This window comes from Sphaerodactylus townsendi, linkage group LG05, assembly GCF_021028975.2.
Source record: "Sphaerodactylus townsendi isolate TG3544 linkage group LG05, MPM_Stown_v2.3, whole genome shotgun sequence".
NCBI classification, from domain to species: domain Eukaryota; kingdom Metazoa; phylum Chordata; class Lepidosauria; order Squamata; family Sphaerodactylidae; genus Sphaerodactylus; species Sphaerodactylus townsendi.
This window is the reverse complement of record NC_059429.1, coordinates 101,802,130-101,826,920: the sequence shown is the minus strand read 5'-3', so window position 1 is coordinate 101,826,920 and position 24,791 is coordinate 101,802,130. Positions and strand designations below refer to the sequence as shown.

Sequence of the window (24,791 nt, the reverse complement as noted above, 5' to 3'; positions counted from 1 at the left end):
CTCACCACAAGTCCATATGGAAGTAATCAAGCGCGAGGGTGGCAGCTGGGGCCAATAACAGTCACCTGCAGTTGAGGGGCACGGGGGCTTGGGATTGGTTTTTAATGCTAATTTCCCCTTCGAAACAATGAGCAAGAAGGGGCAGAGTAGCAGACGAGACCGGATGAATAGAGACCCGCTAGAACAATAGCTGCACCTGGTGTTAGGAGCTGAGGAACAGAGCTGGCACGCGTCAACAGCACAGGGCACATCTGTTCCCCCCAGAGTAGCCCACCCCCCCCTCCTCCACCAGCCTGCGTAAGCCATATGAGGTCTTTAAACATTCACAGCTTGACGTGTGCAGCAACAAGTTTGAGTTCTTTCAAAACGCCACTATTCCCCTTCCTTGACTTGCTCAGAATGAGTTAAAAAGTTGACAGAAGGCTATCCCAATCTCCCTGCAGGACTGAAAAGTCAAGACTTCATGGGAAACTGAATCATTTCTACAGCATCCTGAACAATGCATGGGTATTTCAGCACCTCACAGGCACTCCTCCCCTTCCTTCCACCTCATTTGAGCTGCTATCCAATAGCTACTCCCAAGAAGATTCTTCTCACAGAAAGACTAGGAATACTGCACTGTGTTCAACAATGTGCCTTTTTGAACACAACATTCCATCTCTGCAGTGCACTTGCTGAGTGGCCATTAAATTATTGGTTTAAGCATAGCATGGCATAATGGTTAGTGTTGGCTTACAATCTGGGGGAAAAAACCCCACCCCCTAATCCGTCACAAAGCTTGCTAGCTAGCACTGGATCATTACCCTCTCTCAGACTATCCTACCTCACAGGGCTGTCATGAAGACAGCAGACACTGGTCTGAGCTCCTTGGAGGCAGGATATAGATAGACAAAATTTGTAAAAGGCTTGAAGGTCTAACAGAGGTGGGGGGACATGGTCACTAATGGATGAAGTTTCCTACCACAAACATGGCATGTGAGAGTTTCCTGCCACAGACATGGCATACAAAGAGTCACATAACAAGACAAATGTTCAGTAGGGGAGAAAAAAGAGCTTTGAAGCCTCCTTGCTTGCCGTTCTTTCCTACAATGACACGACAACCAGATCTTGGCACACTCAAACCCTGGATACTTCCTACAAGCAGAAATAGGAATGTTTCAAGATTAAACCAGACATTTATATTCACAGCTTGCTTTTAAAATTCAAAACTCTAGTTAAACTTGCTTCTGAGGACAGGCCATCAAAGCTTTCTCCGGTTTCCAGTTTTGTTGGAACTCGCTGCCATAGTTACCCTCTGGGAAACAAAAGATGTCTGTTAACAGCAACTCGAAATTAAGTGTAAGGTATGGGATGAGCTCAGAAAGGCAAGGTTCCTAGAAAGCTGGTTGCTTTGCAGTAATAATCTAGACCTCAAACAGCAGCTCCTTCTGATACTTCTCTTAATGCTTTATATGCAAATTAAACCACCCCAGGAGCATGACCGTCAACCAGTAACATTAGGCAAGTAATGTTTTTGCCAGGTGTTAGCCATAAAGAATCAAAAGCAGACAGGTGCTTTCTGACAGGACTATGCGCTGGTGGTGGAAGAGGACATAATTGAAAGGATAAAAAGTGGCATCCAAAAAACAGGTTCCGTGAAGAGAAATCGACTTTCTTCTGCACTGGCATGGCCACCCTTAGACAGCATGAAGCTAAATATTGCAGGCCACAAGTTTGCCTCCTTCCAGTTTCCATCTCTGCAAGCCAGTTGAGAAAAGGGAGAGGAGGACTTCATTTGATTTCAGGTATTAAGAACGACCAAGATGGGCTCTGCCTTATGTAAGGAACTCAACCAACTGTTACATCCTCTCATAAAATGAGTGACACTCCTACAAAACAAGGCTTATTCCTAGGACTGAAATGAGGCTGGGAAGGATACTTCAAGTTCAGAAGTACCCTTGTCAGTGTTTTACAGGCACCAGGCTGGAAGCTTTTTCCACCTCAGGCTCTGCGATTTCAAAACTTCGCCTGACAGCTATGCTGACAGTCTCAGCTTTGAACCTGTCTCCAAATATTTTCCCTTTCATTTTGCAACAGACTGTGAAAGTTTTGCTCATCACTGGACATGGTAGTGCTTGCTTTTCAAGTTAGACTCAGACAAATCGTTGGGAGTCTCAGAAGCAACTAGTTTTGGAAAACAAACAGAATCTGCTATATGTCTTTTGACATTCACAATGCGGAACTTTACTGTATAAAAAATGATTGGCTTGGGCTGTGTAGTCTATAAACAGAAAGCAAGTGGATCTGTGGAGCAGAATGATTCAACTTCAGTTGTGCAGGCAAGATTTACTATGTTCAGAAGGTTTCAAAATGCAGTTCTTTTAAAAGAAAAACATTACCTACTAGGTCAGAAGTGGGAATGACCCCACCTTTCCCACCCTGCAGCTGCTCTTTTTCATAATGATATTTTTCAGAGCACAAACACTCTTTTAAAGTACACCCCCCTTCAATTTGCAAACATAAAAAATATCTTCTCAAAGTTGCTGAGAAACTTCTTCATCTTTCTATTAGGCTGTGCCCTGAAACCCCTCAATATGAAGGTTTCGGCACTCTACAAGAAATAGACCATCCCTTTTGGTGAAAAATTAATGAAAATTCCATTCTTCCATTCTGATCTCCCCCTCCTCCTCAAGTTGTATCTTATGTTCAAAATCATTCTACAGAAACCTTTGCAATGGTTCATGTTTCATCACTATAAAGTGGTGTGAATAAAGTGCACAAAGGGAAGTCATAAATTAGAAGACCTTCCCCAACCCCAACTTATAAACAACAATGTATTCCCAAGGCCATCATATTACAGTAGTACCTTGAAAATTGGTGCCTTCGACAATCGTCAATTTCAGAAATCGACGATTGCCAGGCACCGATTTCCGCCCTCGAAAATTGTTGGCCACCTTGATTTTTGGCGGCCGCCGAGGTATGCAAACGCTGTTGCGCGTACGCAAACAGCATTGCGCGCGCACAAATGGTGTTCGCGCATGTGCAAACGGAGTACCTCGAAATACGCCATTTTCGAAAATCGCCGATAATCTCCGGACGGATTATTGGTGATTTTCGAGGTACCACTGTATTCTACACTTGAAGCCTCCTTTATGTTTTTATGCTCCATTCAATTAGAACTGACTGCCTATCTCAAAAGCATTCTAGCAAGCACTCCCTGATTACCCCAAAGCCTCTTGAATACCCTTTCCTCTTATCTGTTCACACACCCCAGGCATGAAGTCCACAGATACTTTTTTGATGCCAATTAACTGACTATCTATATATAGGAGTTCAAAGCGATCCTGTGGGGACTATATCAACAAAGCCATGAATTAGGAGTGATTAAACTTTGCTGAAGTAAACTTCTGCAAGTCGTTACAACAAAAACTGTGTCGCTTTCAAAGGCAAACTAATTCCTTGCCTACATCTGAACAGTTATGAATGGCTGGCACTACAGTGAACAATATACTCTCCTAGATGAGCATCCTTCCATGTACTTGATCTAGTTTTGAAAGATTAAAAAACTTAAAAGAGATGAAAGGGTGCAAGCAGAACATGCAAGAAAAAAATTATCTCCCTGTTAGAGGACCAGTTCTCACATCCTCCTGTTGATCTACCTTTCCAAAGTTAAGAGCATATTCTTTCTTTCCTCACTTAAAAAAAAATCTCCCAAGAAAGGGCTTCGTTATTTTTTCAAAGAGGAATTTGGAAAATAGAAATCTTCTCCCCATGAAGCTCCTGCTGCTAGACCTGGACTAAGTACCACAGTGGTGGGAAGAACAGGTTGTTCTTGCTGTTCTGCAAAAATACTCACCTGTCCACAGCTTAGAATCCTTCCAGTTTCTGGCTGTCCTCATCCTTCCTCACACAGCGACTACTTGGATCTTAATGAAAACTTTAGACCGGATTAATTTTAAAAAGACCTCCTTACAATGATGACCACTGCATGCATCCAAGGAGAGAGTGGATCAAGCTAGAAATATTGGGGGATTCTCCAGGGAAAGGGTGGCATGAGCCTTCACTAGCAACGTTTTCGAAACTGTTCCTCTCTGGGATATTTGTAGTTGCAACGTTGCTGAGAAATGTGCTATGTTTCATGCTGTTTCATTATAGCAACTCTGTTTCAGCAGGATACAACCTTGGTTACAAACAAAAAAAAACGGGTGGAGATGGAAGGATATGCCTGCAGGTATAGTATCATTTCTTTCAACTCTGCAAAACAGCTTCAAGGATAAGGATGAACTTGCTCATCTAAATGCTTTAGCAAACAAGACATTGTAAGCACATAAACAGTTGTGTTATCAAAATAGTGAGTTTAGCAGTAAGACACATCAATACTGTGACCACAGTAAAGGGAATTCCCATCATTTTGTTTGGGTACAATTCCTTACACATATAACAGGGAATAATCTTGCCCAGGATGTTGAAGAGAACCCATGCCAACCTGTCAAGTCTGAGTTCTATGGGGACACAAAACAGACAACATAAAAAAATAAACTTCAGTGGGTTGAGATTTGTCTGGTAAACAAAAACAACACATTAATTTGAGATGTATACCCTTAATGGGCATTCAAAGCAGCATTCAAACTTCTGTAGACCCCACAACGCCAGCAAAGATTGAGAACCAAAACCGCTGTGCCACAAAACGGACCCGGGGGAGTTTACTGGCACTGCTGCTTTTAGAATCCAGCAAGAATATGATCTAATATTCACAAAGCAAAACAATCCAAAAAAAAGGAAGTGTCAGCATTCAGACTATTTGAAATGAAAGGAAGATGCTTCATCTCGGAGTTCCTTCTGTCAGCCATTGTCAGGCAGAAGCAAATCAGTTTCTAAGTGTGAAAAGTACTGGGCATTGGCAACTCCCCCCCACCCTCATACACACAATTGGCTTTTTTGGTTCTCATTTGACTCTGAAATACTGACAGCTAGTTTCCCAGCCAAGGATTCAAAAAACAACCATAAAGTCTTCTGCCATAATCATGAAGGAGAGCTATACGTCCTGTGCTGTTCACCAAATGTTTGCTGTTTTTTCCTCAGCTGCAAAATCCATGGAGCAAATCAGCTCATCTAATAAGTTTTCACCCAGCAGAGGCACTGCAGTCAAACTGAAGGCAATTGGGGGGGGGGGGGGGAGAGAGAAACAGGGAAACATGCAGCAAAGTGCTGCATCCGTTAACATTGTGTTTGCAGACCTTCACAGTGACATCAAGTAAATAAGCCTTTTAATGCATTTTAAGCCACAAAACATTCCCTTTTTCAATAAAAAGAAAGCCTTGATTCAATTAATATTACTTAGAAGAGCTTCCTTACCGTGTGCAGCCGAGGCTAAAACAATCCAGCTGCTGTTCGAAAACGGCCAGTTTCTTCAAAATAGAAATAAAAATGGTCTTTTTACAACTCGTAATCTTCAAGCCGAGCCTGCGACCAGCCTGCCTTCTCTTTTCATTAGCTGGACATGTGTCAGCTCCCACACATCTGCGATCTCTCACAGACCAGAGCCGCCTGTCCGATTCCAGAAACACAGATGGATCCCAGATGGGGAGGTCCTGCCAAACAGACCAGTTCTTTACCTTGCCAGAAGACCCAGATACACACAATACACACACACACACACACCCTCCTTTCTCCCTCTAGCTTTCCTCTGCCTCCCGTCGTTTCGCTCGCTCTGTTACCAGGGCTGTCTGCCAGCTGATGTCACTGACGACACACCTACCAGTGGCTTCAGCCAGTCTGACATTAACGTGTTAAAAACATGTCATTTGTTTATGGCCAACAATAACAACAATATTGGGCTAAATCTCTCTGTAGTCCCTAAGGAGTAGGAAGCCTCAAAAGCTAGGACAGTATAGATTGCTCAAGGGAACGATGCTTTCAAAAGCCCCATTGTCTTTTTTAGCTTCTGGGATGGTTTTCTATCAAACACCTCTGCAAAAACCTTCTCATCAGCCAGCAAAAACAAATCTTGAGGCACTTTAAAGACCAAGACATGCATTTGGACATCTGTAGGCCTCAGCCCATCTTATCAAGGACATAAAATGGTCGCTTAAGTGGCTAGATATACCCAGGATACAGAAAAAGGGAGGACTTTTTCATATCTATTCTTCTTCTTTCTCAAAAGGGTAAAATGCTAAACAATGCAAGAAATAACATTAGGTGTATCACATCTCTATGCGAAACACAAAGCTATACAAGATCCAATCAAGCGAGTACAGAATCCAATCAGTGCAGGTATTATCTACTCTCAGCTAGTAGTCACTGGTGATGAACAGTCTTTGCAACAACCAACAGCTAAAGACAGGCAACTATTTTCTCTAACCACTCCCATTCAAGTCTGAGTTTCACAGTTCTGAGCTTTTAGGATTTTTTTTTCCCTTTTGCTTCCTCCTGTTTCTGTTCTCTATGCTTACCAATTTAGGTGCCTGTTGTGTGTTTTTGACTATTTGACCTTGTCCACTAAGCTTATGTTCACAATCTTTACATTTAATTCTGAACATGACTCTATAGTGTGGATCACTATGGCTTTTCTACCAACTCAAAGAAACCCCTATTTTTGCAATAAACCCATGTTTTTTAAAAGCTGAACAATGAATGAATGAATGAATGAATGAATGAATGAATGAATGAATGAATGAATGAATGTGCAGTTGGAGGGAAATGAGGTCAACTATCCAGTGAAGCAGAACACTGTTGGGGACCCAAAGCAGCTTACATCGTCATTCTCTCCTCTATTTGACCTTCACAACAACCCTGTGAGGTAGGTTAGGTCAAGAGTCCGACTGATCCAAGGCCACCCAATGTGCTTCCATGGCAGAGTGGAGATTTGAACCTTGATGACCAAGATCTTAGTTGAACTCTACACCATACTACATCCTATTGCACCACTCTGCTAAGTGTGGCATATCAAGTGGTACAGAAGTTTCTCCGATAGCAAGCACAGCTTGCACTGGCAAATGTGATTCCCTTAGCTGAATAATGCAACACATTCCAAACTACATTCAGACATGACAATGAATGACAAATAAATTGAGCACAAATACAGAACAGTCTCAGGCCCATCTATTGCACTTCCTACCATATATGGAACATAACTAGAAACTTTCTGGCTTTAGGCTCCAATTTGCTGTGACATCTATTTGTGGGGACATCAGTGAACTTGAGTTTACTTAATCCATTCAAGTTGGGATCTTACAAGAACTTAACGCACCCCTGGAGATTAATTTCCTTATGACAGTGGGGTTAATGCCTCTTCCCAGTGCACAACCTTCATCCATATTGATAAAACCCCATGACTGTCTTTATGCACACTTGAAGTTCCAGTCACAGAAAGCCAACATTATGTGCCAATCTCACAATCCAAATGCAAGAGAAATATTAGGTTTGGTTTTTGCCAGTTGCAAAATGCACACAAATGGGATCGAAGAAGAACCAGTGCATCTGCCAAATTCTGAGCGATCTGCAAGTGGCAAAGCAGCTTCCAGAGTGTTTAACGGTCTTCCCCCTTCGAGCCAATTGTATGTGTTATCATTTTCGTAGGGTATGTCTGTGTGCATTGACCAAGATGGGCGGGATGGATGACAGCAGATCCAAGGTTTTAAAACATAACACAAGAAGGCTTCCTTTAGAGAAATGGTCTCCTGTAAGCTGTCCATCTTCCTCTGAAAAGAAACAACACCTTTTAAACTACTGCCTAGGCTCACTTTCTGCCTTCTGTAGCATCTTATACGGTGACAAAATAAGACAGTATCAGAAGGACCATGAGGAGACAGCCCCAATAAATCCTCAATACTGTCCAACTCAACATTCTACATATGCAGCTTGGCTTGGATGCTGCCACACAGCATCAGGCTAGCAATCCAATGTTGCATTTTATTCCCATTAAATTCCTAAAACATCAAAGGACTACTTCAACTAGCTAGATGCAATCCTGTATTCATTTGTGTGTATCCTCATGCCTAAAGAGAATCAATAAATCAGCTGTTAAGTCACACTGAATTTACTAACAGGACACCTCCCACACATTCAGGACATGTGCTTAAATCAACAATGTCACACTTGTAGACTTGGAAACGCATGCCCCTCAAAATGAAATAAGGCAACATCATAAGAAAGGGGAGGGAGAGACATGGTTTTCCACGTTTTTCTGCTTCAGTCTGGTGTGCAAGAAGGCTGTTATATTAAGAAAGCAACGTATGTACCCTACTTACTAAAAGAAGATGAATCTTTCTCTCTCCAGGAATGCTGTCAAGAAATATCAGGAACTGTTTTAAACTTGCATAAAAATTACAGGTATACCCAGTAATAATTTTTAAAAACTTAGAATCATTGAGTTGGAAGAGACCCCAAGGGTCATGAAGTCCAACCCCCTGCAATGCAGGAACACACAATCAAAGCACTCCAGCCTCTGTTTAAACCTCCAAAGGAAGAGACTCCACAACTTAACTTGTGTATAACCTTTTAATGGGGGATGGTTGTCTTCCTTTCAGGTAAATGCAGTATGCGCTACTCTTAATAACAAAATGGCTATGAACCAAAGGCGTGCCATACCTCAACACAATAAAATATATTGTAGGCTACACTCTGAAACATGCTTAGAAAACAAGGAAGCCCGCCAAGGAAGCACCATCTCAGCCAGGCTTTCCGCCTGTATTCTCACTAGATAGCACTAACATACGGTTTACGTACTGAAGGTTTCACACATTAATATCGTATAAGAACAATACACTACGGGCAATGTTGCTGGTCAGGGCAGTTTCTTAGACACTGGAGATAATTAGTACACCACTTCAGGGTTCTAACTTGTTACCTACTGATGAGCCTGTCAGCCAGCAGAGGGAGCCCTGCTTACAAAAAGACGTCTCCTACACGGGATGGCCTCTATGCTGACTCAATGGTGAGCAACTGGTACTTGTACATCAGATGAGAGTTGGCATTGCTTACTTTGAAAAACAGGTTTCCTACCTGCAAAATTGGTAGCTGTTGGGGTTTCACTACATAGCATAGATGCTTGCATGCAAAATGGAAAGAAGAATAACGGAGAAAATTACGTTGCACCTCTCATAACACCGACGGCATGGGCAGCTGGGAACAACAACACAAACCGTAAAGAGTGTAGCTATGCAGCTCGACTGGTCTCACAACACGTTTGCATGCAGCAAGTGAACTCTGGGCAGCCCACTTCTGTACATTTGTTTCCTGTGCCTTGGAAGCTCCTTTACTTTCTTTCCACATTTACAGTTTAATGCTAAACAGGATTTTTTTTCCCGTCAGGTTGCAGCTAACTTATGCAAAGCCATAGGTTTTCAAGGCAAATGGGTGTTCAGAGGTGGCTTGTCATTGCCTGCCTCGGTGTAGCAACCCTGGTAGTCCTTGGTGATCTCTTATCTAAAAATTAACCAGGGCTAAACAGAATCACCAAATCCATTCAATCAGTTAATCAAGCCACCTACCCAATGGATTCAAAAGGATGAGATTCTTCAGGACTGAACCGTAAAAGACTTAGATGAAGTCATGAACAAACTTGAATAAAGAATGAACAAACATGCCAAGGAAGTTATCTCTTGATAAATTATGAGCCATGGTGTGAACTTAACCACTGCCCCTTCAAGTTAACTGCTCAGCTACCGAGGCAGGAGCAGGAAATCTTTTTTGTTCAGATCTCTCAACAGGTGTAGCTACCGCCAACATAGATGCACACTCTCCCCCTACTGAACTTCTGTCTGTAAGTATCTCATAAAGGTACAGGAGCAATGCCAACAGAAAATGGCAAATCTGCTATGCTATGTCAACCAAACTATGATAGAATTCCCACTGCCACGGCAGTCAGCTCTGGGGACCAACACATCCACATTTCTAGATGTACATGCAAGACATTTTGTGTGTGAAAATACCAAATATGACTTTCAACAAACATGTTCATAAAAACATGCACATACAGATACACTCATCATGGAACTGGCCAAAGCTCTGGGTGACAAGCCCAGTTAGGCTGCTGAGTAATTTATGAAATGCTCGTCCCAATGCTGACTTGACTTCATTCTTCTTCAGAATGTTGGCACCAATTCAATTGCCCTCAAGTGTTTTGGGGGGGGGGGGAGGAGGAGGAATGTCTCCTGACGAATTATTCTGATCTGCAAATTTTCATAAGGAAAGAAGTTTAAGGAAGTTTATGCCCAGAAAACTCAAAGAAAGCAAACCTTTGACAAAGTGAAGCAGCTCACTTGGCAAGACAGCCGCCAGTGCCAAGGATTTCACAGTCCAGACAGCAACCACCCTCAGGAAAGAAATACTGCTTGCGATGGCCAGAAAAACTGCTTGAAGCTGGCTTTACTTTTTTCAAGTAAAAAAATAAATTCCATGCAGCAAACCAGAAAACCAAAGTATGAACACAGAAGACTATTCATACCTGCATCTTTGATGCAGTTCCTGGGGAAAAACAGGGAAATCTGGAAAAATATTTGCCGTTCTAAGCCAGAACTTCTGTTAGCTATCACAGTTGATATCTAGAGGTTACCGCAGAAGATAAATGTGTGTTGATTTTTGTGAGCTATAATGATGGAAAGAGTCTGTTTCCTACTCTTTCACCCTGAAAAAGCTGATTCAGGTATAACTGACTCTCAAGTGGTTTGACATGCCAACAAAGTCTGGATGGACTCATTTATTCAGAAGTCTGGATGGACTCATTCATTGGTCCAGCTCCAGCCATAAGTCCAGCCTGTGTTGCTCCTTGACTGTGCACACTGTGGACAGGAGAACCTGCAGGATCAGGAGAGGCCATGAAGTCTGTACGATATGTTGATAAGGAATCCACTTCTGTTACCACCCCACTTGCTTGATGTATTGCTAACACATGGAACTGAACATATGACAAGATCCAGTGCAAAGCCAGCCTCAGAATACCAGGAGCCCTCAGGTGAAACCAAAATTGTACATCATCAAGCCCATTCATAAGCAGTTCATTATGAACTTTGCTATCATGAAGGCTGCAAGAGGGATTCACCAACAGACAAGACTGAAGTTTCTGCATGTCAGGGGTGCTCCTTAGGTATACAGGGTAAACAATACAGGGGAAAGGATTTTTTAAAAAAATCAAATGATAAAAATGCTCATTGGCATAAGAAGGTTAAGTAAAAAGCAGGCTTTGGTTTATCAAAGGGAAAAATAAAACAGAGTTTTATTCTTCACATTGGGCAGAGAAGACTTGTGTCCACTGCCCTCTGTCTGTAGAGGAAGCATCACACTGTCCCAGTGATCTTGCTGCTTCCTGAAGCTAGTCTTGCACCCCACCCCACATAATCCAATCAAGTTCGCAACACATCCTCTGTCCCCGGGGGGGGGGGGGAGGGCTTCCCTCTGTCCCAGAGGGGGGCAAGCTGCAGACTGGCCCTGGGCTGACCATCATGCCACCCTGAAATATCTTTTTCTCACCCTCTCCTTATTGTAATAACAGATGTCCAGCCAGGTGAAGAGTTCAGGAGTAGAACTCCAGAAGTTTGCAACAATTTTGGCTGATTCTAACAATAAAAATATATAATGTTCATTTCTGAAACTCAATTATCACAAGAGCACATTAAAGAACTATTTTGTTATTCTGATTTAAGGAAAAGAAAAGCCTGTTTTTATAGTAAAATATGTGAAGAGGCAAGTAATAGCTCAAGGACAACATATTTAAACATGTAGGCCTTTCCTACAAAGAACCTGTCATTTTATGAAACAGAGTTTCTGTAAAATGGGCTGGAAATGATGAACTAACTTGAACGAAAATAAATGAATATAAAGAGTTTTGTTTCCATCAATAGAAGTATTTTCCCAAGAACAATCTTTACTTGGAAGGCTTTCATTTTCCCATGTATATGTATATATTTGCAGTGCAATCCTAAGCAGAGTTAATTCAGTCTGACTTTACTGAAATCCGCTGGCTTAGGATACAACAAGTACTGCATAATTATGGTCACCTTCTGCAGTCTTGGGGATCACTGTTCTCTGAGATGTGCAATTTGTCATACAACAAGCCAATTTTGGTATTTTTCATCATAATTGGAAGGAACTTCGTTAGCATCTTTTACCATTTGTGCCATTTCCAATTTAAAAACTGTACGTCATAGAAAGTTTGGACAATACCTGTTAAAAGGGATCATAAAAGATTATTGAGGGCTCAGCAATAAAGTGATTTGCTCCTAAAACCCAATAACACCAAGGTTTAAAACAGCAATTCCCTGTGAGTGACCACATCTCACAAGTATCTTCTGTCTAGCTGAATCTTTCAGTCAATTGAGTTGACCTTGATCTGCCAGACCCTGCTACTGCAGATTCCCAAAATTATGAAGACAAGGAGGCATAAGGTAACCTTGAAGACTACAACCCTTGAAAGGGAAATGTTAGTGGGAGAGAAGCTATAATTAGTTAGTGGGAGAGAACATGTAACTACCTTAATACTTTTAGTGTTTCTAAGCTAAAACTGAAGTGCAAGGCAGAAGGGAGACAACAAATAGCACGGGTCATTGAAGCATGATTCAATTCATACCAACAACTAAGCTCCATTTTCAAAACACAAGGAGTTACCTATCTCAGTCAACACTGGAGCAATAACACTTGAAAGTGGCTTTCTAGAGACATAAGGTAGACGTTCCTTTCCCAGACCTACTACCCAAGATTAATCTAGGCATTTTCATCAAGGAATCCTGCTCTGGGCAACTTACAATTAAAATAATAATACATAATCAATATAAAAACAAGTAAGCCATTATTACAAGCCCAGGGGCATAAAACAGCATAAAATTATCCAGAAGCAGACTATTAAACAACTAGAAAGATAAACTCCCTAATTAAAAGCCTGGGTAAACATGAAATGCTTTGACCTGGTTCCTAAAGGCTGGTGTCAGTCAAGCCTCAAGGGGGAGGCCAGTCCAAAGTTGAGGAACTACCAGAGATAATGTCCTGTCTCAATTTACCACCCACCTCACCTCTGAAGACAGCAGGGTTTGAGAGGCAATCTTAACCGGTGAGCTGAACAGTACAGGAGCAGACAGTCCTTCAGGTACTCTGGCCCCAAGCTGTTTAAGTGCCTTAAAAGAACCACCACTCTGATCTGTGGCCAGAAAGTAGCTAAAGGAGATGATTTGAACAGAAATACGTGGACGTGTAGAGGCAGGTTGCTAAAACTGTTACAGTCCTGCCTCAAGTGGGTAAGGAATAATCTCAGGATACCTTGTGCAATGGATGAATACAGAAGACTGCAAACTGTTGGAAGAGAAGGACTTTATGCTGTTTCGTTGTTTCCTGCCTCATCCTACGGAGGTTTTTTTTTTACTATAGATAGCCAGTGGCTAGATAGGGACCTAGGAATTGACACCTTTACTCTATCATGCTGGCGCTATCCCTTTGATGTTAGACTGATACTCTCAGGGATTTCCTTCCTTCTGGCTTCTTTCTCGACCCCTCTCCATCTTATTCCTAGTGTGCCAAGAAGAAGGATTGACGCTCCGTGCATCTATCCCCATCCAGCTAGATTAGGATAGCATAGTGAACCTATCTACCTACCTTTCTATCCAGAATGGAGTTCACTAATAAATACTCTTTTTATTAGATTAGAAACGACAACTGACTCCGACTTTCTTTTGTGTAAGCTTGCAGCACAATGGGATCCATCACACAAATGCACACAAGGTAAGGTTTCTGCTGTGCTGTTTAAGCCACCCATGCACTCTGCTAACTATGAATAGGGATAATCTCCAACTACCAGGAGCACTTATCCCAACATAAACAAGTACCACATGGATTACTGGGCAGCATTATTTAAAAAACAAAAACAAATACCATGGCTTTTATCTGATTTGTACATTTCTACAAATACCTGCAGACAGATTATCTATCTTTGACAACAGAAATGCCCATTAGGTGTTAATACAGCATTTATTTATGTGTTAGCAGTGAAGTCTATTGTACGAACCAATACAACAGTCTCTACAAAACTGTTGGTGGGGTAACAGTGCCAACCAAGGGGACCAATTCTCTGGCCTTTCCTCCCCCCTTGATCCGGCATCACCAACTCCCTCCTCGTTCTCCTCTTTTTCTGGAAGCCTGCACTGGTATGCAAGGGTTAATGGCGCCCACTGAGGAGGGAGACCCCTCCTGCCTTTCCTCCCCCCTTGGTCCTGTGTCACCACTCCCTCCTCCTTCCAGATGGCTGCTTCACTCCCAGATACCTGTATCGCCGCAGTTGTATCCATCAGCAGTCTTAGCTCTCCCACTAGAGCAGCCAACAACTTCACCTGCTCCTCCTCAGGCAGCTGCAGATAGTACAGTGACTGTAATTATTCAGCAGTGCAGGAGAAGGGAGAGCATCTGAGGGAATGAGTAATATCACATTCTGCTGTTTTGTTTGTGCTTTTTTTTGTGCCTGCCCCCAAGTCATGTGTGCATGGTGATTGGATGGAAGTGAGTAGTCACCACCATGGTTAGCCTTTTACATAATAAGAACTGCACTATGCCAACTTGATTGGAAATTATTCTGCAATATTGCAGGGAACAGACCACGCAAAGTGAGAAGAGCTGTGAGTCATCTATTTATTGAAGTTATTTTGATTATGGCCTCTACCTTGATCATCCCAGTTTCTAATCTAATCCAGGCATTAGATACACACTTGGGCAGTTGCTAGAGTGGCCTTAGAAATTTGGCTTGAACTTTCTCCAGGGGGCCATAGGAGGGGGAATAACCCAGGCCTGATCCAGATACAAGCTGTGGGATTATTTTGACTTTGAATAACTGGAGGGCTGCTGGTGCATAAGATCCACCTCTGCTTCTGCAGAATTTCAAAATACTATTTGCTATACTATCACCAGTGAATGCCATTGCTTTATGGTGTCCAAGTACAAGTACCAACTCCAAAGAAACAGAGGTCACAAAAGGAATTGGATAATTTGTGGGGGACGGGGACAATAAGTCTCAGGGTTAATAAAGAAATGTTCCTTAGTTATCCTCTGCAGATTCAGTTTCCTGTTCCTAATGACTTTGTTCATGTTTCTGCATCACCACCACTACTACCACCACAGGAGAGTTTCCTCAGTCAATGGTGGGGAAGTCAGTAGAAGGGGAAAGGGTCCCATGCCTCCAAAATAGCAGTTTGCCAGTCAGAACAAGAATGGGCTCCCCCTTTTATGGCGTTGCACAAATAAACAGTTTTGGGTTGAATAATTGCTAGCATGTGGTAGTGAGCGCCATTATATTATCTTATAAACCTGGAACTAGAATGCCTATGCAAAGCAGATGGGGTTGCTTCAGTCCCTAGTAATACAAGAGCCTGAGTGTGCAAAACCACATTTATAATTTCAACCTCATAAAGAAATTTCCACACATGACAAAAAAAGAGCAGATGGAATTCTCTCACATTATACCCTCTGTGTGCAAAGACTGTTGAGCATGGGATGCAAGGCAGAAGAGAAACCGAATGCACACGCTCATCAATGCAAATCTTCTCGGCTAACTGAAGTACAAATACATTTAAACTTGTGAACATTCGAACTTAAGTCTGTGCAGAAAGATACCTATCTGCAGACTATGCTGGGATTAATTTTAAGTTACTCTTTCAAAGATTGACCTAGGGATCATTCCTGTAGTGTAGCCAAAGCTACAGCATCTTGCAGACTTTGCATTTGAACTCTTCCCTTTCATTCTCTGTCCCCTCCACCCCCATTATAACTCTGGTTTTGTATACACCCAATTGTGAGCCCTCACCCTCCTTCAAAGTCAACCATCACTACTTTGGTCTCATTGTCAATTTGTCCAGTGGATTATTCGGCTCAGAAAAAAAATGGCCGGAGCTGGAAAAAAGACAGACCTTTTGTGCCTCGTCTGGCATTCCAAGCTCTCAGCTCCTGGCTCCACGAAGTCTGATTTTGCAGCGCTGCTGGGAGCTATTAGTTTACGAAAGGGCCAGCACGCCCACCCAAGCACAGTCGACTGCAAGGGGCTCCTCTTACACTACCACCATGTGCCTTTCATTCTGCTCTAGAGGAGCCTGAAAGGTTGTTGATTTCACTGAAGACAGGAAACCAATCAAAAACCAGAATGGCCAGGGGAGAAGAGAGCAGAGGTCACAAGAGGAAGTACAGGATCCCTTCCAGACAGTGGGGCTGGCGCAGGAGATATTAATTAATGTGCACTTTATTGGAAGGATTTGGCACCATCACTGTCCATTAGCTTAGTTCAATGTAAACTAATGTCTTCTTTGCATTTTGTTCTTCGCTCTTTGCCCTTAGTCCACCTCTGCCTTCTGTTTATAGATGCAGGGATCAGCTACTATATCATCCTCAGAGTCTCTTTTCCTCTTCATCCATCCACTCACTTGCTCCTTCCCCCTCAAAAGGAAGGAGGTGCCAGTAAATGCATTTTAAGCTACCTTCATAATTCTTCCCTTCCCGTTCTAATACCTTTCCCCATCTTTAGCAGGTTCATTCACTTTAAAACCACAGAAAGAAAATAGAAGTTATCTGCTGATGGAATGCACAATCCCAATTGTACAACTATGCCTCCATAAGTTTGTGTTCTTAATGCAAAAGTAATATGTTAAAGGCAAACAAATAAACAGAAAAAACAATTCTTTCTATAGTATGCAAGTGTCCAGTTAAGGCAATCTTATAACTGAAGATGCTTATGATCACATCCCAGGCTGAACACTTTTTAAAGGTTGCCACTGTACTTGGCTGTGACTGTTATACTCTGTGGACCCCTGTTTTACCTTTTAAAGGAGTCATTCAAATCCTTCTTGTCTTTTCTCCTCTCTGATACTTTGGCTTCTATCTCTTTCACTCTTTCATTACTATTAGAGGCATAACTAGCCTCTTACCTGTACTCTGGGACTACTATACAAAATGTCACTGATGAAGAAAATACACTAAAAGGTACTTCTCCACTACACTACACCCACCCACCCCGCCCAAGTTTTAAAACTGATTCCCATCACATTCTCATTAAGTAACCAGGACTCTTAGAGAACTCTATATATCTTCAGAAAAACCACACTGCCCAAATTTCCACTGGGAAAGCCATAATGGGAAAACCAGTTATGGTTGACTCCCAAGGATGAATAAAAGCGAACTACATCTTCCCTGTTTTAGAAATGCATTTAGAATGGGAAATGCTTTTAATATCTAAGAGTGCTCACAACCCCCCTTTTAAAGTTAATGCTGGAAACCATTTACCGGTAAGTGCAGGATGGAAAATCTAGCACATTAAGTGCTTCTGAAGTAGATGGCACCCATGAATGATCCCACAATATGGGCCAACTATCCCCTCCCACACATATACACATTACAGTGCCATTCCCTAGTCTAAACCCACTGAAACCAGTGGGCTCAGTTGAGAGTAACTCTTCCTAAGATTGCATAGTCAGTGGTCTTTTTCATGCAATTAGATGGTCCCTCAGTACATCACTCACAGAATAATTTGGGGTATCTTCCCAGCATCAGCTGCCATTAGGAAGGGATGTAGGAGTTACAAAAAGATGTTCAATCTGGTCACTGAGTAGTCTTCAAAACTATTTTGAATATACCATGTTAAATGTATGTGGGGGGGGGAAGGAACAGTATATTTGGGGGGGGGATTGTTAACATTCAGGCTAATACTTTTATTTACTTTAAGTCCATTTCTACAATTGTTTCTCCCGAAGAGCATGATTTAGTTTGAAATAAGCTGGGATTTGGAATTCATATAATACATCTGTAGCAATGGTTGAGAAGAATATTTGTTTGGATTTAACGGACATATCCTTCAATTACTGTTAAGTGGGGGGAGGGGAGAACAGAAAAGGGGGGTATTGGTCCACAGGGGATAGGGCAGCACAGAAAGCTCAGGGTGGCACATTCCACTCAAACAGCACATCCTGGCAGTGGAAGGAGGAGACTATTGAGCCAGTGGGATGCGCCTTGTGCTAACAACATACCACCCTTAGCTGTGTGGTAGGATATAGCAGGGACTGAAATAGACAAACAATGTAGTTCAGCACAAAGTTATACCCCTGAAAGTCTATTGAAATAAACAGACTTAGAAGGGCATAACTGTGCTTAGGGCTGTACTGAAAATTTCAGCTGGCTTCCAACTGAATTTTCTGAATTTTGAAATTTTCTCTCTGTAATAAAGATAGGGTTGTCAGTGGGATGTTACTTACCCCCAGTGCCATTAAATGTTTCAGTTGCTCAGTTCTATTCAAGAGACTGGCATTTTCTTCCAGGGCAACCCTAATCAAAAAGCACACTCGGCCCTGAGTACACATGAGGAAGACAATCGGAAGAATTAACTGCCATGTGAGACCTTATAGCAGCACAAAAAGAGCAACACCCAATATGAGATGGATTGACTCCACGGAGGAAGTCACAGCCCTCAGTTTGCAAGATCTGAGATAAGCCGCGAGTGATAGGATAGTCTGGAGGTCATTAATTCATTGGGTCATCCAGATGAGTCAGACCTGTTAGCACTTAACACAAAAGCAGTGAGATAAGAATCCCATCTCCCTCCAACCTTCCGACTGGGACAAAAAGATTCACATCTCTATTCCTACTCATGTCTGAAGAAGGGAGCTTCGAGTCTCAAAAACTTATATCCTCAAAATGTTGTTGGTCTCTAAAGCGCTATTGAACCCAAACATAACAGTTTCACTGCAGACCAACTCAGCTACCTTCTGAAACTATCTTCATAGGAAATTAGTTGATCTTAATGATGCCCCAGAATTCTCCTGTTTTCTTTGCTGCAGCTACTGTTCTGGAACATATTGAGCAGCATGAAGTAACATTCTCTCAGGTCTGAAGGTGATAACTACAACCTTATAGTGTATGCAAGTGCATTCTCTCTATGTTAAAATAGTCCAAGAAGTAGAATTTTTGTCTTAAGAAAAATGGTTGCTTCACTGGAACATGAAACTACTACACAGGAGGGGCAGTGACTTACGTTTAGCAAATGATTATTAACCAATTTTCTTGTGCATTCAGGACACAATTTAAAGAAATTAACAAAATATTTGTAAAGGAATTAAACTGGAAATGTTTATGCATCCAGATCTAAGCCATTCACAGAATTACAAATGTGTATTGTTTCTGGCTTACCTACAGACTTGGTAGAGGACCAGCCTTAAAAGAAACTTGAATTTGTTCTCCCCAAAAGGACAATGTAGTCTGCTAAAATGGAAAGGGGCTGGCAGAAAGAGTTGTATCCACAAGGTATCATAGAAGGAATATAAAACACTTTTGAACATCTGCTTTGACTGTGTTGCCACTGAAAACTTGGTAAGATTTTAATTTACCTCACAATAACAAATAATCCCCTTAACCTCAAAGTTATCCTATAACAAGCCAGCTGGATTTAACAGTAAAAGGGAATAAAATTGGATTATTTAATTACTCTAGTCTAGAGCAAGCATCTGGACAAAAAAAATTTCTAATGAACTGAAGGACTTATTTGGGTATTTCAGATTTATTCATGTGCATGAATACTGGAAAACACACCCAAAATTCACAGAGAAGTACCTTATCTGAGTTTCAGTTGAGGAGAAGCTCAGGTACAGCTGCATTTAACTACCATGTTCATTCTCCCTTCAGGGTCTATTTCATCAAGGTGAGATGCAATCCATTTGGGGCCTTTTTCTTAACTTTTACCAGCTGCCTTTTTGCCAGCTACGCTGAACATCTCCACCTGTTTCCACAGATGTTGCTGCTGCTGTTCAAGGCAAACACCTGGCCTTTCAAATCTATGCATGCCGGTTTTTAAAGGCAGATTAGATTTAGAATGAGTTTGGCCTAGTTAATGGCCTATCAACATTTAGATTATCAGCCCTGCTTCAACAGTTAACATTCTGGCTGCCTCAAGTACTCTTCCAGCAGAGAGGCCTGGCACGGGCAGAGTATTGTTTAACAAAGGTGATTTACATTCCTTTAACTGCTTCTGAGTGACACATTGATTTTATCTCAGTGTTATAGATGGCCCTTAAGCCTCTGCAGGGTTCAGTTTAATGCATATCAATGGAAGATGTGCCACTACAGTACATTCAGGATCAAGGTAGACACTACCAATAGTTTTTGAGCTGGTGCCCACTGGATGAAGTGTTTAAACCAGGTACACGCAAGGCAACCCAATCCACAGCAGGCCAGGGATTCTACATGTTTTACACTTATATCGAAGAAGAACAATAAGAATTTATACCCCATTTTTCTCAACTGTAAGTAGTCTCAAAGTGGCTTACAAACTCCTTCCTTTCCTCTTCTTACAACAGACAATTTGTGAGGTAGGTGGGGCTGACAGAACTGTGACTAGCCCAAGAACAGTGACTAGCCCAGAACTGTGACTAGCCCAAGGTCACCCAGCAGGCTTCATATGGAGAAATTTCCTGCTCTTGAACATAGAGAATGCCTCTTAAGGAGGGGCTTGTTAATTAAGAACCCTTGGGGGATGGGGTGGTATATTAAATCTGACATATAAATTTTAAAAAAATTAACAAAACATTCTTGTATCAAAAATATGCATGGTTTTTGAGTTTGCTCATGGTGTTACTTTCTAAGCTGATCACAGTGTTTCAGTTGACCAATTTAATTGGCTCGTCAAATGTTACAGCCCTGATTGTTTCTCATGGGCTGAAGTCACACAGGCTTAACAGCAAGACCACAATGCTCTCAGATATCTCAAAGCTGGCTTGAAGAAACCTCAAAGTGGGCCAGTCTTGCAGTTGATATGGCTCTCCCTCAAGGAACCCACAGGACTGCCGAACCTCAATAGCCTAATAATCCCTGGTATCGCTACTGAGACTGCCCATAAAAGGGGACTAACTGTGGCAGGGACACCTGTCTGATGCAGAATGGCTAAAGCCAACCATTCATTTCACACAGGCCAGCCAGCAGCTGTCAGACGGTAATAACTTCCTCACTGCCAACCTGGGCTGCAGCTGATCCAGTGACCTCGGAGGGAGAAGCTCCATATGCCATCCCTAATCTGCTAGAAGCCATTTAGCTTCTGCAAATAATTAGTCAAGCTTTTTCTATTTCTTATTTAAAATTATATTTAAATACAGCTGAAAAATTTTTTCTGATCAACGGCAACAGTTAATCATTTCATTAACACAGAACAGGAGCACAGCCCTAGTTAAACAGAACTGCAGCACCCAGAGGGAGCCAGATCTACATCATTGGAGGGAGAGGGGCAGATGCTGCCGCCGTTACCATCCTCAAGCTTTCTACATGTCTTGCTTTCCCCAAGTTAACAAACTGGGAGGTTCAAAACTGTGACCAGAAACCAGGACTTCCCAGGAGGCTTTGCATCTAACAAGCAACGTTACACTCAATTATCTTTCTATCAAGTTAGTTTTTGATGATTTTTCTCATAATGCAGCACCATTTTAAGAAATTATAGCATCTGCAAAGAGGAAAAAAAATAGATCTGTTGGACTAACTTCTCTAACATAATTCTTCTTGAAGAGCCAATCTCCACACAAGCCTCAGCCCTTGGGACAGAGAAAACATACATCCAAATACACCCTCATTTCTACTTCTCTTCCCAAAATAAAGAGATTTATGGCACCCTAAAGGCAAATGAAATATTTCAGCATAAGCTTGCCTGAACTGGATCAAACTTCTTCAGCGTCTCTTCAGTGACTGGCAAAAAAATTTTCTCAGTAGCCACAACAATTCAAAATTTGTGATTAATTGTGATTTACTGAATTTGGTAACAGCATCAAAAGCAAAAAAAACAAACAAATGAAACCCATCCTAGGTGAATGCAGCCAATTATTTTTCTTCGCCTGCCTCAATACTCTAACCTCTAAGGACAAAGCAGTGACTCCTGAACAGTCTTGCCAATGCCAGCACATGCTGAGCGTGTTAGCCTGTGTGTCAGAAGAACATGTGGCAGCCCCAGGTGGCCTCGGGCGAAAGCTGCCTGCCTACAAAGGAGTTCAACAGCTTGATCACTTCTTCCTCCCCACAGAGTTCCACAAAGGATGGCTAGCATTAAGCTATATTAATGCTAATGTATGAGCACCTCCAAAAAAAATAGAAAGGGAGAAACTTTGAATGAGTTTCAGGTTTTGCAGCTCCAGCAACTCCAGCAGACAAGCAAAATATTAAGGCTCTGAGAATTATAAGGACTTATTTTGTGTTACTACTGAATGAACCTTATAAAAACTCCAAACAAAAGAGTTTGTCTGTTTGAAATTGTTGTCGCTAAAATGAAGACCCTTGCAAAAATCACAGCGAGTGAAAAGAACTATATCAACTTTGAGGAGGAAGGCAGCATTGTATATAACCTGATCTCATCAGATCTTAGAAGGTAAGCATGGCCAATACTTGGAGACCACCAAGGAAGAGGGTGCAGTTGAAGGCAATGGCAAACCACCTCTCATTTGCATTGAAAGCCCTTTGCTGGGATTGCCCTAAGTCGGTTGTGATTTGATGGCTCTTAGAATGGTCTAAAGCCACCATGATGCAAGCGAAGTTCAGAAGGCCAAGCCCTGGAAGCTTCCTGGAGAGGGGGATACCTGGGGCCTTTGAATGAGGTACTAAAAGGCTGTTGCATGAAGGATGTATCTGTTACATTTTTATTTTATCATTTTTCCCAGGTGCTCAGGGCAGTGTATTTTATCCTTACAACAACCTTGTGAGATAGAGCAGACGTGACCCATAGTTAACCAGCGGCTTTCATGAACTGGAGATCTGAACCCAAGAATCAGCAATCACTGGCACATTTGTTCTCAGTACCAGCTCCACTGACAGTGCCATGGCTGCAACATAGAAAAAGTACAATTTCAGTCAGAAATGGGCAACATGACATCCACTAATGTCAGCCTGCAAATTCTGAGTAACAAACTACCTATATTATAATTATGATAACTGACAGTGTCAGCACTGCTATAGTGCTGCCACAACTACAGTCTGTATTCAATATCCCACAGTCCTCGTATCTAACTCCTTATTTCAGTATCTCCAAATGCCCTTGCTCATATAGGCTTGTGTCTATTGCGGTGCCAAACCATGATCTGGTTATGCGAAGATCCCCAGGCTTATATGCTGTCTCCCCCAATCTCCCAAAATGTAACCTAATGAGTTATTTCCCGGTTTTCCATTAACAATAGTTTTTTGTTACCTCTGAACCAGCAACCTTTTGTTTGGAATTCTGGTTTACAGAACAATGCAAACCACAGTTTGCTGGTTCAGATGTAACAAAAAAACCTATGATTTGTGGAAAAATGAGGAAGTGATTAAGTCATAACAGATGAGGAGACCGTTTGATTTTCTGTGGATTCAAGCCCATGGCTTAGTACTGCTCATGGCATCACCATCCCCCAGCACAAGGCACATCTTCTATTGAAGGAAGATAGCACTGTTAGAGGAACAGATCCATAGGATCCAACCTTGTGAATGCCAGCAAAAGAGGAACTAAATTACAACATGATGAAGGGAGAGTGTGGATGCCCAATGATCCCTGAAGTTCATTCTCACAGCACCAAACCAAGATAACATCAAAACTGAGCCCTAGCCTTCCACTCTCAAAAGACTGATCTTCAAAGAGCATTAATTCAAAGCTAAGTGGTAAACGAGTTCAGTGATGAATGGCCTTCGACACATAAAATGCTACAGCTCTCAGAGGTAATGATATCATTTCTGTTTTGCTGGAAGCAGCCCCATAACATTACATTAGCTATTTGCCAATGAAAAATTGTAAAATACATTACAGACATGATTTAGCACTTTGGATATATTTCCAAACACACTACCCAATACACAGCCAAGACAGAAATAAAGATATTTTCAGCTGTCAATGTCTTCTTTTGATGCCAAAAACTGAACTTAAATTAGCACATGTACCAAGGATAGCCAAAATTAGATCTGTTTATAATTAAAGCAATTTGGGACATTTTATGACCCGAGTTTCTCCCAAGATTCAGTGGCGTCCAACACTAACAGCAAATCTGGGGCATAAAACAGTCCATGCTAACAAATTAATATTTAGAAAATAATTTCCAGCATGAGATATGGCTTAATAGTGTGCCGGGAAAGAACAAAGCCAGAGTTCTGCAACAAGCCAGCCAGATAAGAGCACATTCCAGTCAGCCCTTCCTTATAATCTCAAGAGAGAGGAAAAATGTCCCGATGTTTCTCCACCTGGTTGTACCATGAGGTGACAGCCGGGGGTGTGTATAGGTGTAATTTTCAGCATAGATGTGTTCTCACTCCCCATTCCCAGTGAGATTTTGCCAACAGTTCAGACAAAAATCATATCAGAATTAGAACTTTCCAAGAAGTTGGTCCTTTTTTGGAAGGATCCAAGTTTACTCTCCTGTAAGTTATACTAAAGCATGCAAGGGAAAAGGGTAAAACTCCATTTAAAAAAAATTAAAAAATATCATTATTCTACATTGTATGAGCTTTTCTAGCAAGACACATTAAAATTTGAAGGTCTCCGTTTGTCAGATTCTAACTGTTCTATAAAACGGGCTTGGGGATTGTCTGTTACATTTCCCTTGTGGCCCATGCAGAGTCCACTTGTAAAAACAGGGGTCTGGTGAATGAATACACATACAATACAAAGATCTTTTTGCAGAGGACAAATTTGCTGCTCAACACATGGCCAAACTCACACAATAAATTAACCGTTTGGCAGCCACTGAGCTATTGCTGGAGCCAAACCAATTAGGGCTTTAATGTGATCCCAATTTCCTTTTTCTGAGAATAAGAGGAAAGGAGGGGAAAGGGAGGAAAGAAAGGGGGGGAGGTTAAGTAAGTAAATCCCCTCTTGC

At 41.8% G+C, this 24,791-nt stretch overlaps 1 protein-coding gene across 7 annotated transcripts in view; it reads right to left on the bottom strand.

The window, feature by feature from the left end:
* The window catches only part of CBFA2T2 (CBFA2/RUNX1 partner transcriptional co-repressor 2), an 86,886-nt gene that overhangs the window by 46,506 nt on the left and 15,589 nt on the right, over positions 1 to 24,791 (bottom strand). The window contains exon 2 of one of the 7 annotated variants that reach the window (XM_048496788.1): positions 5,335 to 5,387. The exons of the other annotated variants lie outside the window; for them this stretch is intronic. The gene's annotated coding sequence lies outside the window, so the exon portion shown is untranslated. The remainder of the gene's footprint in view (positions 1 to 5,334; positions 5,388 to 24,791) is intronic. 7 annotated transcript variants of the gene reach the window in all.